The 11,447-nt window shown below is 38.6% G+C and overlaps 1 protein-coding gene across 1 annotated transcript in view; it reads right to left on the bottom strand.

The window, feature by feature from the left end:
• ARHGAP21 (Rho GTPase activating protein 21) overlaps positions 1 to 698 on the bottom strand; it is a 63,147-nt gene extending 62,449 nt beyond the window's left edge. The window contains 1 exon segment of the mRNA XM_010018685.1: positions 525 to 698. The gene's annotated coding sequence lies outside the window, so the exon portion shown is untranslated.
• Between the last annotated feature and the right edge of the window lie 10,749 nt (positions 699 to 11,447).

The raw sequence follows: 11,447 nt of genomic DNA, 5'->3' as shown, positions 1-11,447 counted from the left end.
AAAGAGTGTGAAGCTTCGATACCCATTCCCCATCTTGGTAAGAATCTATTCTTCCACCTAAATGGAAAAGCAAAAGCAAAACTGAGAGGTAGCATGGATAATGAGAACTTGCATACTTGATGACTTTGAACTGAGCAAATGTTATTTGAACTCACTAGAAAAACCCTTTCTCAATATTCAAAATTCTATCACTATTGAATGGAATAATGACACTGGCTTTGGGTTTAAAAAAAAAATTGGACAGAGAAATAGTTCCATATTCTGCAATAATCACTGGTCTTACCCAAGGTAACAAATATTTTAACTCAGGTGAACTCATACTCAGTCAACTGCATTTTCCTGCACCAGGTCAGTGCACATCTATCACACGACGCAGTAAATGGCCCAGCCACCTTACACACGTGGGATTTTTCACCTGTGTAAGACACACCTATACATACATTTACTTTCAAGCATGCTGGATCTTTTATCCTAAGAAGTGTATTAAAGCTATATAGAAGTGCTTCATTATTAATTTCACTTACTTTAAAAGAAAACTGAACTGCAGATTCTGGAGGGTAAACAATGAAATGTCTTAAGGTGAAGCCAAAACCCTGAGATGTCCTCCTAAGCACAACAGTTTTGGGACCAGGCCATGAGAAAGTTTCTTCTTCCTCCGATGGTGATATAGCTTCACTCTGCTCTTTTCCATCTTTGTTTTTCGATGCCTAAAATGAGAGACACACAAAGAATCATAATCTGGGCAATTTAAAACAAACCAACTCCCCACCCCAAAACATTCATGTGCACTTGAAAAATGTAATTTTTCCCATAACCAAAATAACTTGATGATCACTAATATTTTCAAAATACATGTATAATGTAAAGCAGCTTCCCTTACAGCATTACATGTCTGGTCATATCACGTACAGAATTAATCTTAGATTTTAAATGAAGTTAGATATTAAGAAAGTCAACGTACAACAGTGAAAGGCTCAAATGAACTGCAAGAAATGTGTACAGCTTGCATGTTTTATTTGCTTTCTACTTTAGATACAAACTCATGTCTTCTGGGACTCCATTTTTGAGTGCACATAGCTCACACACACCTGTACAAAACAGCTCCTCTTTTCCTCAGTTACAGTGCAAGCATGGTTTTCTCTACTGATATCTGCTCACTTAAAACAAGTAAAACAGAACTGAAGAACATATTAAACTGGTTAGGTTTCCTCAGCAAGACATATTTTTTCTCTGACTTCACCTTTGTTTCCTCCACCTTTAGCTACTTTCTCTGAACATTTCAGTATGCAAATTCTAAACTAGACTTTTTTACTTGTGTGTTTTTTACAGTCCTACTACAATCCCTTGTCTTATCCATAAATAAGATATCTTGTGGCGTTTTATTTTCTTAAGGGTAATTTTATATACTTATGACTCAAGAAACATATTATTATTAAAAAAATCTTCTCAACCTTATATAAAATCTTCCTTTTAGATTTTCAAAGCGAGTGCCACACCACACATAACATTTCAAATCAAAGGCAGAAGACATACAAAGAAAGCATGCAAAACCCTATGACGCTCCTCTAAATATTCTAGTTCAGCGATGCATGAAACAAATTTAGATACCAGAGCCTATAGCCTATTCAAAGGGTATTCAAACTGAAATAATAGTCTTCTTGTCCTCCTATAGCTCTGCTGCTGTGGCTTAGGAACTAGCTGATACATGACAGAATTTACTGCTTGGTTTTCTCCCTTGGCTGCTCCAAAATAATCCCTTTTGCTTCAGTCTTACATCTGGGATCTCAAACTGCAGTGCTTATTGGCATTGGGTCCAGCCAACTCCAATCAACATCTACAGAGAAGACAAAGCATTTCTACTCTAACCACAATGGACAGCAACACATATTACGATAACGAATATGTTGAAGTTGCTTGGTGAGATAGTTGACCCATCAGAATAATACTCTGCATTCAGGTATGTAAAACGTGACACATTTCTACACAGATGCTACAGTCTGTCCTCGAAAACCTGTATCTTGGTATGTCCAACAAGGAAGACAAGGAAGTACTAGCCACTGCTTCGAAGACCAGGCTCTCTACCTCGAAGAACCCTGTTCTTCAGCAAGGAAAAACAAATAGAGAACGGTCTTGGAGCTACAGCCAAGCCAAGAAATGGAGCCACTTCTGGAACTAGAAAATGCAGAGAATCCAGAGCAGCCTGACAGGATTCTGCTCCTCTGAACAGTCTGAAAGGATTATCAGCAGATTTTGGAAAGAGCAGTGCCAGGACTCAATTTCAGCCTAGTCTACCCTCATCTATCATCTTCACTTATGTTTTAGAGTGTTAGTGAGATACTGAAAAGACTATGCAATTAGATGACTAACAAACAAAAAATGAGGGAGAACTGTGGAATTGCCAGGATAAGTGCTCTAATTTAAAGTTCAATCAATGCAAAGATTAAGGTGAAAGCCACATAATCCTTTAGCCTATGGATGGGATTTGTTATTGAGGTGCTCCCCAACAATCTGCTCAGCTTCCAAACATAACAGCATTTTTCAGTTCTGTGCAAATACATGGCCCTTCTCATTCTTTCAATCTCATGACATGAGCGGAAACTGGAGCCAGTAGGAACATTTTGATCCTAGTAAACTGGCAAAAGACATAGCTCTGAATAAAAAAAAAACCATTGACCTCTAAAATATGACAATGATTTCCTCCATTAAGTGACAGGCAGCAGCCCATCTATTTAACATTCCCTTGCAACCTTTTGTTTATCCTCTCAAATATTTATAGGCAATGCTTCATGCAAGAGTTTTGAACAGTCATGAGCACCAACAGGTATCACACAACAGCAAAAAATGTTAATAAACAAATACCTACTGTTATAAATATGTAAACAGCAATACACATAGCACTGAAAAATCTAAGTCTAGAATATACCTGCATCTTTTTTTCCTGACAAAACTCTCCCTAATTAGGCTAAAAGGTAATTTTAATATGTATAACAACTGTTCACTGAAGTTCACATACAGAAGTACTGTAACCCGAGTTCAAAATACAGTCAGGAGAACTTCACGAAGTGTGAGAAATGGAAGAAGTGAAATTTGACTGTAGTGAGAAAAAGATAACCTCACATTTCCTTGTCATTTCATGTAAACCTTTAACATTCATAGAAGTTGCTGAACTAACAGATATCCACGAACAACAGTACTCCCCAGTCAAATCATTATTTCCGAAAAAGCATGTCAGAAGGGAAAGGTTATCTTCATGCCAACCTCAGACCCCCTACAAGGTCTGCCAACAGGGCAACAAAAGAAGCCAATATTAATAATAGATGTAAGACATGTTCAGTAACAGGAACTCTCAGCCACCACTATGGACAAGAAAGAATCTGAATTATGAAGTAAAGAGTCAACATCTGTTGAGTAACCCTGTGACATGTCCAACCACAGCACACCCACCAGAATACCCCTTGCCAGAGAAGCTTTAGAAAGGAACAAGGAAAGTTTTCAAAAACAGAATACAAAACAAGGATGCAAGACAGCAACCAAGAAACAGATGATGTTTAGCATAGACAAGAATGTGTTACTGAAGGCAGAGTTCCTACATGGTTTTCTTTTAGAGCCAAAAATGATAGTAATCAAGTTCCAAATGCATAAGTATCTCATATCCTTAAGGTGATTTGTCTTTTGGGTAGACTCATTTGCATTTCAAGAGAATAAAAAATGAATGCTTTATTTTATTCCCATTTTATATGAAATTGAGCAAACCAAAGATTATTTTCCCATTTCCTTACTGAAGATCTGCATGTTTGTTTCACTACAGATTCAATGCTCAAAATTGAAGTCAGAATGCATACAATCAAGTTCAAGGACTGAAGAATCCCAGGGTACTAAAAATGATTCAAGCACCATTTCCCTCAGGAGTTCTTCATACAAGGTTTCTGTACAAAGTATCTCAAAGCATCATTTCCTGTTATATGCAATTTCAAGGACACACAACAGATGCTTAACTGCACTGTAAAATGCATACTTTGTTTCTAATATTGTATTTAACCCTTTTTTTCTGAGCAATGAAAACATCCATGAAAAATATCAGATGGCACCTTAAAGAACCACATAAATCACTGGGAGCTTAACACACTAACGAAATTACATAAAATGAGTAAATAGAATTGATGTTTGTAAATGATACTATTTTCAATTAAAAGCAAATCTCCAATCAATAATTTCCCAGTAAATCAGTCTAGAAAAAAAAATGAAAGAAAAAGGTGAGCATGTCCAATTTGCATGCTCTCCAAATCACATCTTATTTTTAATCTTCTCATCATTTTACAGACAGACCTATATTAAGCATGCTAAAAATCTGTAAGATACAGTCATAGGTAATTGCAATACAACCGACCAATAAAGAACTGTCTTCTTGACTAAACAGTTAAACACATATGCTCAGAGTTCTGAATTCTGCCTTCGTAGATGAGTAACACTGAGTGCAAGATATCATTGATACATTTCACTATTGATTCTTGATAAAACATTCAAGCCATTTTAAAGTTGGTGTGAATAATATATTTTAATCTTTATCTTGGTGTTCAGTGCACAGGTTCAAAAGTATTTCTAAGGACTCTTAGGACTGACATCCAGATTTACTCTACACTAATTTTTAAACAGTTGGGGGGGGGAGTTACCACATAGAGCACTTATCAAATAAATTATGTAAATGTAAATCTCATTGTAAATACAAGGGTTTGCCAAACACTGTATTTTCTGGAGGCTAAACCTCTACTAAAAATAAAAAGAAAACCCCACCAGACCAGCCAGGGGACACACCTATTAAAACGAGAGTTTGGAGACCACCTGTGCTTAGCAGGGCCTGCTTCAGCTGCATTTAGAAGCGTTCATCTTGTAGCTATCTACCAAGAAATGTGATACCTGAAACAGCAGTTTGGCTAGACAGATAAATGCTGAACAGAAAAGGTTTTTCTAACACCGTCTGATCTTATTTAAATGGGGCAAAGTATAAGGTTCTTTAAAAAGGTGACAGAGAAGGAAAAAAAGTCTTTTCTGGCTAAGGTTACAGAATGGGAAAAAAAAAAAATCCTACTTATATGGCAAGAAAACGTTACCCACAGAACAACAGCCTTTGTTTCTTTAATGACCAGGTTCTTCCACTGATGATTTTAAAATAAAGTTACTAATAAGCCACTGACCACTTTTAGTATCCTTTCAGTACATAAGATGAAGAAGGAAATAAATACATCATCATACCCAGAGGACAGCATGTCCCCTTGATGCTTATCATTTTCTCCTGTGGCTACAGACCTGAACTCCTGCATACAAACAAACTCAGAGTAAAAGTTTAATCCACTGGAGAACACATGCTTCCCTGGTTCTCCAAGATGACTGAAACCCACCACAAACCCTCCAAAACACACAGCTCCCTGTGTTCCTAAAGCTTTTAACACTTCCTTCCAGAAACATCCGAAACACACAGACATTTAAGATGGCCAAAGAAGAGGTTATACAACTTCTCTTTTATCTCCCTATCCTTATTTGCAGTACACGGAGGTACATCCAGCACACAGAGAAAGCCAGCCAATGCTTTATCTCAGCAGCACCTCAAAATCAGGAATATTCACACAAGGTGCAAAATGAGTCTTTTCCTTTCAGTTCTCAAGCTTGTAAATCAAGGACCTCAAGGAAGATGGGTCACATTTATAAAGACAAACACTATGATCACATACTGAAACACTCTCAAGCCATGGTGAGATACAACATTTCTCACAACTTTAAATCAAACTGGAATGTACAAACTACAAACATCTTATACAGAGGTAGGTCATTCCCAGTTGAAGAAAAGTAATTACTGACACAAAGGTAATACCTTAAGTAAATCTATCCTCCAGGTATTCGGGACAGTCTTCCCCTCAAAACAAATGAGTTCTATCACTTTCAGCCTCAGACAATATGTTATGAAGAAATTAAAAAAAAAAAAAAAAAAAAAAAAAAAAAAGAAAGAAAGAAAGAAAAAGGAAATTAAAATGGAATGCAGAACCTCCAAAACCTAGTATTAGCAGCATTAGGCCTCCATGTCAAGTATCTCCTTGTTCAAACTTCTGACTGACTTTTATGCTTAACAAAATCCCATAGTCTTCCCCTAAACAAGTAGGAAGGATGTTGTTGAGGACAGAAATTCAGGCAGGAAGTATAACCTGGCAGTACATGTACTGACAGTGTCCTTCCCTCACCTTCTGTCCTTGCCAGGCTGCCACAAGCTACAGTCATTGATATCTCTAAACCCATGCTGATACTCAAAAATCACTCTGCAAATTGGTGGGATAAAAGAAAACCTTTAAAAGTCCTAGATGTATAATCTCAGATGCCAGCAGACACCATAAAAAGGCATCTAGAATTTGTAAAAAGGAAGAGAGGCCAAAAAAAAGCAAAAGAAAAAGGAAAAAAAGAGAAAGACTTCAATTAAATATTTAACTGCTGTTTGCACTAGGCTTAGTAAGAAACTTCAGCTAAATTCCAAAGGTACCTGCAGCAATGCATGCATAATACCAAAGAACCTGCCTCTTAACTAACATCAAAATTAGCCTGTATAGCTTATTAACAAATGAGCCCACACACTTCAGTATTTTGAGCGCCAAACTGGAGCATTCATTTTTATGTGCTACTCCAAAGGCCTCCTTCACACTAAACAAGCAACAAGGGTAAGAAAATATAATTACTAATTACTGTTTAATTTATATCTAGATTTAGGCGTAGGCAGATACATAGTAAACACGAATTAGCTGCATCTACCTACATGCTCTATCGGCTCCATAGAACTTGCTTCTCCCGTGCTCTTTCTCCCTCCACATAACAAGATGTTATAGACCCTTGAGGCTGTAAAGAAGTCTGCATGTAAAACCTTACATACTTTTTCAAAAAACAACTCTCCTTTGAGAGTCTGCCTGTGTAACCTCCAACTCTTGTGTACATACTCCCTCCTAAAACTAAGTTCTCACTATGTTCAAACACTGCCATTAAGCATGTCTGACAGTTCTAATTTAATCAGAAAGTACGCCTTTTTTCTTGTCTACCTTTTAGAAATAAGAACACGCGTTGAGCATGGCTAAGTGTAATCACCTCCTGTTTGAACGTCAAACTGAACTTTGCTGAGTAGAAATAAATCACTGTAATGTTAAAAAGCTTCCCTCTATCCAATGAGTTCAGCTCTCAATATACAACTTACACAATATATACAACAGAATATACAGTATACTTATGTAATTGATGACATTTATTATGTGCTGATGGATACTTTTTATTAATAGCACTTCACTAAAACTAGACATGACCACAACACATCAGCAGATTGTAGTGAAAGTTGTTCAGGATGAAACTGCTTGTATCTATAGAATGACACTCTAAGAGCATATTCTGAACAGAAGAATCACACAGTTTGAAGCACAGAGACATACTGAAGCACAGAAGAGGAAACTTTCCTATCCCAGAATATCCCTAAGTGTTGCTCCATCCTTTTGCAGAACAGGCCACAGGGAAATGGATCCCACCCAACAGACGGTGGTGGACCTACTGACTAAGTAGCAAGACCCTTGAAGCATGAGACAGAAGGTATCTGTCTCCATCTTGCCTTGCTTCAGTGCTGTATATTTAAGAAAGCTGCAAGAACAACTTGGTTGCCCAATGCTAGGAACTGCTGAGCCTGTTTTCAGTAGTTATCAAGAGCAGGCTGCCTCACCACAAAGTACTTGAAACTGGAAATGGAGATGCAAACAAGCCCTCAAAGCTCAAAAGATCAAACAGCTACAGAACCACTCTCACCTCAAGAGAAAGCTGAGATGTAGAGCTAAAGGCAGCCTGAGTCCTCGCCCATACAACCATTAGTAGATAGCATTCAGAGAGACAGATAAAACTGGTCTAGTCAGGCCCCTCTCCCTGGTGCCACTGCTAACAGCAGAAAACAGGAGGGCACACCTCTTCTTTAATGTAGCAGCTCTTTATGAAGGCAGGGGGCAGAGAGAAGAGAGAAAAATCAGTCTCCAGAGGAAGACTTCTCCAATTCTGAAACTCAGGGAAAGCATCAGCTCCAACAGTCACCAGAGGACACCATTCACCTTTTACAGAGTGGCTGTTATGCATACATTTGCCAAGAGTCCCGAAGACTAACACTTCCTGAGTTGCAGCTGAGGGGGATGCAGAACAGGAACCAAATCTTTTATGACTCCAGATAGAGAGAAAGTTAATGCAATTAATAGTTTCAATATCAAACAATCAGAAAATAGAAATAAGTTATTAGTGATTGCCATAAACTAAGACCAACGATAGGCAATGCTATTTCTCGTGTGTGCTGCTCACCTTGGTTGGCCAGATGGGCCCTGAGCAGCCAGCAGTAGTGGAGAGCATCTCTGTGAGCAGCTCACCCTCACTCAGCCCCAATGAGTCTTGCTAATAGCCATAATGAGACATTTCAGAGCAAGGGCAAAGTAATAAAGATGTGAACATCACTCGAGAGAGTGACCACAGGTCTAGGTGTCATCCACACAGAAGCCTCCTTTTTATCATTTTAATGCACCATTATGGCACTAAACTAAGCCCAGTGGGCACAGCAACAGGTCCTTTCTGGGAGACTAACCAAAATTAATGCAGGGATTTGCTAGGTGGTGGTTCTGGCAGCAAACCTACCACTTTCTTTTAGGAGTGGTATCCTAAAATCCTACTCAGATGGAATACAAGCCTGGAATATTCTTTTAATTCAATAACAAAGGCCATTGCTTGCCTGCCTGTAGCAGAGATTGGTGAGGACACCAACACAGACATTGAAAAGCATCTAAGAACCCAATAACCTAATTCAGTAAAATACATAAATCGTGTCCTCAAACCAAGCCCAGGTAAGGAGAAAGGCTCAAGAAAGCAATACATGACTACTCCAAATGTATGAAGTGGGAAGTCTGCAACCTTTCAAAAACAAAGTGTCTGTGCCAGCACAGCAGATGGCTAGGAAGCACAGGGAGGGAGACATGCATTACTACCATGCACCATGCAGGCCACAAAGCTGGCTTGGGGGTGGAAGGAGGACAGAGGGACACATGTTTCCATGTACTTTCATAACTACTGCTGTAGTAAACACAATCATCCAAAGGAGAAACAGTATTTTCAAGATAAAGGATTTCAGTTCTCAATAAGGTCAAGGCACGGCACACAGAGAATACAAACAATAAAAACCTCCACATGTGCAGCTTATTACACAGCTTAAACTTTCCTTACTGTGTTCTGCTGTTCATGACAGACAGCTCTGCAAAGCACACCATTTGGTGCTCATGTCAGTCTCATCACTACTCCACAAGTCCTGAAAAGCAAAGCTGAAGGCTATCTACAGCAACCTTTACTCTCCTTCCTCACCTTAAAACACTCACACATTTACACTGCACTTTCCCTGAACCCAAATACAGAAAGCCAAGGGTTAGAGGAAGCCTATACCCGAAAAAAACAATCTTCTTGATGTGAAATCAAGCCCCACCACCACAACACAAGTAACTAGGCTTTACACTGGCAAACGACTCAAGGATTTAGTGACATATGACAGTCTGAAAACGGGTGATCTCAAAAATGTCACTTCCATGTGTCTATTATTGTTCAGTTTACCTAGCTCTGGATTAAACACAGTGACTCCAATTAACTCTGTAAACTGAGCCTTGATGGACATACTTGCTTGAATGAAGCAATGCATACAACTTCCCAGGCCAGAGGGGATCCAGAAGGAGCTTTCCTCCTTTGAAGCAGGGAGAATCCCAACCTGCTAAGTCTGGCTAAACTTGAAATAGCTTTTTTACACAGAGGAAGCTCTGGTTTTCTCATACTGTAGTTTGATACCTGGACATTCTGCAGAACACTTTTACCTTCACAAAGAACAAGATTAGGTCTGGCATGACTCGTGCACCACCACAGCACAAATGGGACTTTTCCAGACTTAACACCTAATCCCCAAATTATGCAGATGTATACATAAACTAACTTATCAGATCTCCCTTTAAACACTAGATACTAGCAAGTTTAGCATATTCAACTCATTAAAATGATCCTAATCTACCAGATAAACATCTATTTTATACACATATGTACACAAAAATTATACTGTATTTTTACGTGTGCGCATATATATACGCACATATTTGTAGTAGCTTGTCCACATCCAAAAACTGTATTACTTTACCAAGATCCTTTTCAAAGCTAATTAAGTGCACTTCAGTTTAGATCATGCATTATATACTTCCATAGAGTAACTGCCTATTACAAGAAACGGCACCAAGAAACAGAGTAAAAAGCATAGACTTCATAGTACAGAGATGCAAACTATTTTCACACTGTGTTTTTATCTTGCATTTAGTATTTACAATAATAAACATGGAGTTCATAGTATTAAATTCAGTTAGAAAAAACATGAAAAACAGAAAGAATTTGAGAGCTTCCTTGTTTTCTTATAGGCTCATTAGCAAAAGCCTCCCCTCTTAACACATACATCCTTAAACTGGAAAGAAAGGAAACATCTGCAGGGCTGGTAGCACAACAGCAAAATGTCATGTGATCTTAATTTAGCTAAATTGAAGCTTTTCCTTCTCTGCTTGTTCTGTCGTTGCTGTTAAGAATAGGAAATGCTTTGTCCTCACCTTACAGTCTAATCTGAAATATCAGAGACAGGAGACAAAGAAAGCATGCTTCTGCCCTTCAGCATTGAAGCAATGTTAGAGGTTATTCCATGCATGATAAAAGAACCTTCTCAGCAGCGTGACAGAAGTGATAAAGAGTGGTTTGCACAGTCACCGCCTGTCAAGGACTGCCTTACACTGCTTCTTTCAGCCTATGGGAACTTTTTGATAGACTCAAGAATACAAGCTGCCTGCCCAATGACCCATTCTGCTCCCTACAAATAGGGAGAGAACAGTAAGAAACACTGCCAATGTCCCCAGCTAAGTACATTACTGCAAGAATAGGAATGAGTTTCAACAAAGTTTGTGGTCTTTTGCTTTCTAGAGTAATGTGGACTTTATCAAACACAACCTTCCAGATAGCTTCCACTACACTTTCACCAGATGATTATAATGTACCTATTTACATATGAAATAGTTTTGCAGAGGCCACTAAGAAAACCAAAATCACTGCAGTGTAAAACCTGACCTGCACAGACTCCATTTCAGTAATCAGATGAACCACAGCTTTAAACTCATGTCAGCTCTGAAACTCCCTACACATTTCCCTCAGTTCATACCGTTTCTCCCCGCTGTAGCCAGAGGCTGTATCTTGGTCCCAAAAATTATCAATTGTGTCCCTTGTAGAGCCGAAGTTGACCAAACCACCCAAGAAAGCACCTGCTTTCTCGCAGCCACTCTGTCGCCACGGCAAACCTCTGTGCTTGGATTAGGCTACTCCAGGGTGCAACTACAACACTGTATACAAGA

The sequence above is a fragment of the Nestor notabilis genome, unplaced genomic scaffold (assembly GCF_000696875.1).
Source record: "Nestor notabilis isolate BGI_N333 unplaced genomic scaffold, ASM69687v1 scaffold19657, whole genome shotgun sequence".
Classification (NCBI taxonomy): Eukaryota; Metazoa; Chordata; class Aves; order Psittaciformes; family Psittacidae; genus Nestor; species Nestor notabilis.
This window is presented reverse-complemented; position numbering and strand designations above follow the sequence as displayed.